This window comes from Leptosomus discolor, chromosome 2 (assembly GCF_034619465.1).
Source record: "Leptosomus discolor isolate bLepDis1 chromosome 2, bLepDis1.hap2, whole genome shotgun sequence".
Taxonomy (NCBI): Eukaryota; Metazoa; Chordata; class Aves; order Leptosomiformes; family Leptosomidae; genus Leptosomus; species Leptosomus discolor.
In genome coordinates, this window is record NC_141392.1 from 47,622,883 (window position 1) to 47,631,027 (window position 8,145).

Below are 8,145 nucleotides of genomic sequence, written 5' to 3' on the forward strand. Positions count from 1 at the left end.
GTAATTACTTAATGTATTTATATATATATGAGAAAAAGAGGGGGGGTGATAATTATCAGTCATTGTCTTTAAGTAAGGAAAAATGTATTTGAATAACTTTTTAGGTATAAGGTTGACACTTCCTTGCTCTGATCAGGACTGGACTTCAGGAACACAAAGCCTCTGGGTCTATTTTTAGCAAAGTAATGGAGGGCCACACCAACAGTATCCATAATAACAATGAAAATGCCTTTGGATAATAAAGTAAAGATCAATTATGAACATTTCTTGATCCAAAAGGATGTTCTTTAGCTGATGAGGATGCTTTTAACACCCATTAAAGTTACAGTTGGTAGAAATGTCAAATTTGCAACCTAAAGCATTATCTAGTAGAGGCTTAATTCAGGCCAAACAGAATTGAACTAGAAACTGCCATATGAAAGTGAAAAGTGATTCACTCCAAACATCCAAAACTATTGTTTTGACTTTCAAAAAAAAAAAAAATTTCCAGTTTTTCTGTTTCCATCATATTTTGCATTCCCTTGTAATAAAGAACATACCATGACTATGTGGAGCAAAATGAACCTGAACCACTTTCCCACCTCTGCTGCAAAAAGCACTTTGACATCCTGAATCCTGATGTGGGTTTTTGAAAAGGTGGCAACGCCACTATTACTTAATTTGGTAACGTATGAATTTAAGGTTCCATTTATAAGTATTTTGTTAGTATTTATTACGATTATAACACTGAGCTATCTTCTCTGATAATTTATTTTAAAGCATGTCATATAATGCATCAGTAATACATTCAGAAATGATATTTTAAAGCTATTTTTAAAAGCATATCGCAATATGTAGATACTGTCAAAGCATGATACACACCTAAGTATAGTTTCATGGAATATATTCATGTATGCTTTAAAGTTAAATGAATAATAATAAGGAATTTATAAATGGAACCTTAATATATATCCAGTTACCCTAATTTTAATATTTTGTATTGTTACCTATGTCTGCTGTATATAGAACTTCTTAAATAATGCTGAAGGGATACCAGTGTTTATTCTAAACAGATACAACAGTTACTCAGATATACAATAGTATAAACATGTTTAACACTTTTTCTTTTAAGTTGTATGAGCTTTGTTCACAAAAAGAACACATGCTGGTGTAATTTTTTTTCATAGATGGGTTAACTAATGGAATAATACAGTACCTCTGCCTTCTTACAGGGCACAGTGAGCTAAATGTTGAATCAACTTTTTTTGCCTTGAAATAGATTTTTGTTGCTGTATTCATAAGAAAGGAATCCACAGTTGCTGGCTTTATTGCACATTTCATAGTGTTCATATTATCAAATCTTTTTGTTTCAGTTTTGTTGCTGTTTGGTTCTGGTTTTGTGGTGGTTTTTTTTGTTTGTTTGTTTTTGTTTGCAGATCCTCTTCATGAGGCTTCTAAATGTTTCAGTTTCTTACTTCTGATGTTTCAAATTGTATCCCCAAGTTACAAGTGGAAGGGAGGGTGACTTCATTAAATGTAATGATTGTAATGGCTGTGTAGGGTTTTTTGTTTTGTCAGAGAGAGACATCAGTGTTGGGATGAAGATGTTAATATTTGGACTGTATCATAATTTTCCTATTCTATGTAAATTATTTATGATGGTTTTTTAAATACCTTTTTCATTTATTTTTTCTTGCAAGTGTGTGTGAGAGTGAGATCAATGAAATTTCATTTTGTTTTGCCAAAGATTGTAAATAATTATTTATTTGTTTACATGGACGGAACTTTATCATTTAACGTCCTGATTCATTTAGTTAGATCCTCATTTATATATATATTAAGAAATTAATGATAGGAAATAAACTGTAAAAAGGTTTTATAAACAAAATTCTCTTTACCTTTTTTTATAGTTAAATTGTTTCTTTAAAGAAAATATTCCATGCTCTAAAGTCCTCAGTTAAATCGACCTCCTGCCTTGCTATAAACCAGTTCATTTCAAGCAAACCAGCAACTATGTTGCTTGGTTACAAATCACCAACTGTCTTCTAAGGTTGTAAACAGCAGGTTTCCTAGTCTCTCTGACAACACATCATTCCCCATGAAGTCTTTATCTGTTTTATCTATGGCATTGCAACGAGAAGTTTTGGTCCTGCTTTTTTTTTTTCTTTTTGCTGGACTCGTACACACATTCTCTGTATTGTGTCTTGTCCATTGTGTTTGGTGCAATCCTATTCTGTAGCTGCTTCTGCTGTGAGCCCCATCTGAGTCACTCGGGTATGTTGCTGTGAGTGAGGATTGTCTTCCTGCTGGAGAATTTCAGGAACCAGTGAATCGTCACTAACCAAACAGAATAAAATTCTTAGCGTGAGAGATCTTTGCCATGAGTATGAACTGCTGCCAGGGAGGGCAATTTTAATTGAAATAGGAAAAGTAAGAATGTCTGGCATGCCAGAATGCTAATTTTGATGTGTGAACTCAAGTCCTACTCTTACAAATATCCCAACTATTAACTTTTATTAGCCTTACAACTCTCCCAGCTATTCAGATTCCTTGGCTTTTGGTTCCAATGCAAGTACTCAGAACATCACACAAGAAAGCTGCATAGTCTTCAGCACAATCTTTTGATGAGTCCTTTTAACTAACACAAATGTTCAGTCTTGTGGAGAGCTGGCTTTCTTTTATTTATGCTGCAAGGATGTCAATGATTGACATTGTTCAGGTAATAGTGATCAAAACCTTGTTACCTGTGTTCTCAAGAGTCCCATTTGCATCTCTGTTATGGATCTGCAAGAAAGTTTTGAGCATGAATACAGTGATGATTCAAAGGAAAAAAAAAAAAAAAAATCCCTTCACGGCAACCAAACAAAACCCTACGAAAGGGACCCAGGGATATAAAATGACTGGAAACATGTGAAACCGTAACAGCAGCACTTCAGTACTAGTACAAGATCTCTGAGAAAAACAGAGAGGGAAGGACAAAAAGAGCAAATGCTATGCTTAAATAAGCCAGTTCATGTAAAGCAGTGGCATCCTCAGACCTCTGTCCATTCAAAAACTACAGGCTTTTGAAGATATTCAGGAATATCTGGGTAATTTGTGAAAAAAAAAAACCCACAAAACCGAAAACCAGACATATTTGAAAATTGTGCAGGCTCTGCACTTCTGGTTCCCAGAGGGATATGGAAGAAAGCCTGAAATCCCTGGAGAGAGACTGTTTTTCTCACAAGGGGAAGCAGAGTAGAGCAGGTGCTGGTTCTGCCATGACTTCTACATGATACTAGGCAGAATTTTTTTCATTTTTCTGAGCACCAGGCTCCCCTATACTAAAAGTCAATGATACATTTCCTCCCTTTTAAAATCATTTTGATAAGTCTTATGTATCTTATTGTTGCTGGGCCAGCCAAATAAAATCCAGGAAATACTGAAATCCTGAAACCCCCTTGAAATTAAGTTCTGATGCTTCTTGACCACTTTTAAAACGCAGATTTTTCGGACAGACTTCAGATAAGCTTCTGAATTCTGGACAGTTAAGCTGAACTCACAACATTCAAAGATTTGTCCATTATAAGAGTAGCACATTTACCATGGTTTCTTCCAGAAAGGAAGGAAAAAAATCCACCCAAAGATTACACCTCTGATTTCGCACATCAAGCAGCACAAATATTAACATCATGAATGCTGGCATCTGTGGCTACTCCTTGCTAGCTACACGATGGCGGCAGGAGCTGAACAGACGGTCACAGTCAGTGGGCCAAATCCCCGTCTTGGTCAGCTCAGCGGGAGCTTTGCTATGGGCTTGAGGGGTATCTGGATGAGATTCAGGGTTCAACTTCTGCTGTAAATGTCCATAGAGGAAGAGCTCAAATGCTCACATGGGAACATCTGCTCTCTAAAGCCATTTGAAAAGTAAATAACTATGTAATAACTTGGCACAGGGTTGTTCCCAATGTGGAGAAGACCACCCTTGTAGATCTGGAAGGGGGACTTTTTGCTTTTTTTGAAGCAAAAGAAAGCTGGGACTGATTAAACCAAAGGTCCTTCTAATCCATTATTCTGCTTCTTGAAAGCTCCAAGTACCAAAGGCACCAGAGCAAGGTGTAAAATCTTTATAATTAAAAAATGCACATTAGCATGCCTAGATGGGAAACATCATTCCTAGCCCCAGGAAGTTAATGGGTAGTTTCTGCCTTTGTGCCTGCATGGCTTATTTTGCACTAACATAACTGCAAATACTCCTGTTATTCATATAAATATTTTGGGGTTTTAATCACCCTTCTCAGCCTATTGAGAGTTCTGGAAGTTGATTGTACATGGTATACAGTATAAATTTCCTTTTACCAATTTCAGCTCTGTTACTGTTTAGTTTCATTGACAGGCTTTATTTCTCACAGACTTTGGGAAGGAGTGAATAGTATATATTTCATCATAAAACTGTATGTTAGAAAAAAAATTCTGCTTTGCTTTTACTGCTTATGTGCATGTGTCTGTAATGGGTTTGTGCAGTACATCAAAGGTAGAAGAATTTCCTCTGCTTGCTGGAAAGATCAGCTGACGTGCAATTCTGTTCAGGTACAGGATGCTAGCTATGGTTATGGCCTTCTCCAAGCCTGCATATCTAGCCCTTGTGTAGACATCTGTTGACATTTCTGGACTCTTTTCAGCACTGCTGAATGCATCAGTCTCTGGATGCTGGGGCATGCATTGCAAATCACACTTCAAATTATTACAGCAACAGCTGCAATAAGGCAACTTGTAATTTACAAATTGTTTTTAGTTGTTGAGATTACATAGTCATTCAGTAACTTTTAGGAGGTATAGTCCTGACACTCTCTTTGTGAGCTGATTTCTTCTCTTTAAATCACACTGACACAAAAGGAAATAAGGGAGAGTGTGGAAAGCTGCAGGCATTGTCAGCTGCTGCAATGGGGAATCTTTGACCGATGCCTTGTTATATATGTGAAGAAAATGAAACCCAGAGTTTTCAGTTTCATGTGAGGCAGGTTTCTCTCAGATAGTCTTCTGGTTGTTCATTCAATCCAGTTTTCTTCCTGGAGCTACTGCTGCTGCCTTCTTGAAAGTAACAACAACATCCAACAGAAATTTTAGGGATGTATCTGACAATCATAAAGAGACAATGACTCAAGATATGGCAAAAGCAATCTCTCTGCTTGCTTTAACAGATATTCAGGAGCAGTGGCTACCGATTGTGAAGACATTCCTTGCTGGTGAGACTCGAGTACTTTAGAGTTAGAGCGTGGAGCACAAGCTGATTCAGCTGCAGTGTCTCTGCTCTAGGATTTTGCAGTCAGAAGTAAAGGACTACCCAGCTGGTTGTGGACGTAATTCAGTGGGTTTAACTATATGCAGTAGCTCAGCCTTGATGATATGGGACAATGTCTAGAGCTGAAACCAGTGACATGTGGAAGATCACTAGCTTTCTCAAGCGAGATTCAGTTACAAAGATATTAGCAACCACTGCTCTAGACAGCAGCGCTTTTCCATTTAAAGAGAGATGTTCCAATATTTGTAAGGAGATCAGGAGCAGGGAGAAAACCAGAACATTGTTAAATGCTCAGATTAAGATTTGCACAATTTTCAGAGAAATGGAGCATCCATGGGAAGTAAAATGGCAAGAGACTACATTCTTGTTTTTTTCTTCTTGGAGATTCTTTTTAATTAAGTTCAGAAAAAAGGCAGATATCAAGAGTCACTCTGCATTCATTTTTTTCGTTAATACTTCAATAAAAATTTCCCACTTGTTTGAGAAGGAAGTGTCCTCTTGTACACAGAGGGAACTGGGAGGACTATTATTTATATAGCACCAAATCCTTCCATAGGATTAAATTCCTTGCTTTCAGTTGAAGACTTTATAGTTTTCTTGGTTTATTCAGCAATATTAAAATGGTCAAAGATAATATATTACTCCCTCACATCATCTTGCATGATGTCTCCATTGAAGACTGGTGTTCAGAGCTTGAAATAGACCTTAAATAAGTATTGTTCATTAAATGGAAAGAAATTGACATTCGTGGTTATAGATAAGAAGATTGCCCAACCTGAGTAGAAACTGTATCTTTCATCACTGGGCAATCAAGAAACCTATAGCTCTTCATGCCTAGCATCAGCCTTTCCTGTGGTGTGAGAAGATAATATTCTCTCCCTCTTAAACATGACGGAGAGGGAAACTGTGGCTGAACAGAAATGAAGCAGAGGTCTTCTGAGCACTAGGTCAATATCTTTATCACAAGACCATCCATTTCAAAACAAACAGGCACGAGCCATTATGACAGCAATATGGAAATATCAGCTCCCGTTATTTCCTATTTGGACCTCCTTCTAACAAAGAATTAACCTTCCTTTAAGAGAAATGAAGGCAGACAATCACAAAAATTATCTTGTTTTAATGCTTCCGTATTCCCTTATTTACATCTGAAAGTTCTGATTATTCATCCAACCATGGGGCACTACGCTGAAGAGGTAGAGCAAAAGAATGCTCTTCTGCTGACTTGTTAGATATGGCAGATCAAGGCATATACACTGGAAGGCCCAGACTTTGAAACGTATCTCCGGTTTTTGGTACAGAACAATATTTCAGAACTAATGGCTACTTTGACAAAAGACCCAGGTATTTAATGTATTATCTGAGTTTATTAGTAAGACAAGTATTATTTCTGGAATATTTTCAAAGGGGGGGGGGAAATATTTACTGTATTACATTTGAACATGAGTGGATAACATCCACTTTTCTGCAGTGATTGAAGGGTCTTCTGTGTAAAATCTTTTCAGCTCTTAGGTTATTTTGGTTCTGTTTCTATCTTTGGAAACTTTTTGTGAATAAAAATGAGAAACTGATTTTTGCTATTAGCAATCATTCTTAACTGCATGGAAGACCTAATGCCTGGTTAAGTTTTTGATGAAGTCACACGTCTTGGAAAGGAAAATTCTAGCCAGAACTATTTCTCTCTTCCGCAGAGAGGAAGAACTCTTCTCCACCAGTGGGCATTGACTGCCTTCTGATGAGAGAAATAGTACAACTGAGTTACTGACAGCAGGAGCTGGCACCTGTGGCATGATTCCATTTGACCCACTGCGACAGCCAAAGAAATAGCCAAGGTAAGAAATCCTGCATGTGGCTATCCCATGCACAGTCCCCTACAGAGGAGAGGGGGAAAATGTGCTAAGCCCACAAAGAGTTACTTCAAACACTGAGGTCTGCAGATCAGCTCTATGGCTGCTGTGTTGCCTGTACTTAAAATACTTTCCCCTATCCTCATGCCAATGCATCTGTCTACAATCTGGTTCCAGATTTAACACCTGAATGCTGTGCTTAAGAATTTTTTTTCTTATGACGTATATAGACTAAAACTAAACAGTTTTACTTGCGTATTTCTGGAGTATTCATGCCAGTGTTGATTTTTCTTCTATGAACTGGGGCTTCATAATGCTCTTGTACGTCCCACAGCATAAAAGAATATTTTGAAAGAGTTCTTAAACTCCACTGCAAAGCATTGTGGTGTTGTAGCACTGTGACGGATTGTTACTTGTGCCTCTTCTGCCTCTTCATTCCTGTCCAGGATGAGTTCATAATGTGGTGGCTGCTATTTCTCAAAAAAGTATGCATTATTTACCTCCATAATTACATACATTTTTCCCTGTATTGTTTCTCCCAGCAGAGCATGAAATATTGTGATTTAACAATGCAGTTGGTAAATCACAGCCTATTTCATGTTAGCTATTACTTCATATCAGCTATTTAGGTCCTGCCCAATCCTCAAAACACAGTGGAGACACTGTTGGGTTTGCAGTATTTTCAGAAATAAAAGATTACTTGGAAAACTACTGCAGTAATTTCTATAGCTTCGAAATAAATTAATGCTATTTGCACATGTGGCCTTCTTATAAACAAAAAGTTTAGTTTTCTCTTTAGTTTTGATTAAATATTAATACAAATTTTAAAATGTTGACACTTCCAGAAAGATATAGAAAAGATTTTATCAATGTAGATTTGTGTCCCCTTTCCTGCAATACTCTAGAAATATTTTAGTGCTGAAAAGTGGCTCAGAAAACCCTTGAGCTGTGATGTCTAAATAATTCAAGATGCAGAACTGGTATTTCTCAAGAAGAAAGATTAATATTTGGAAGAAACTATAAACATTTCACTCCGAA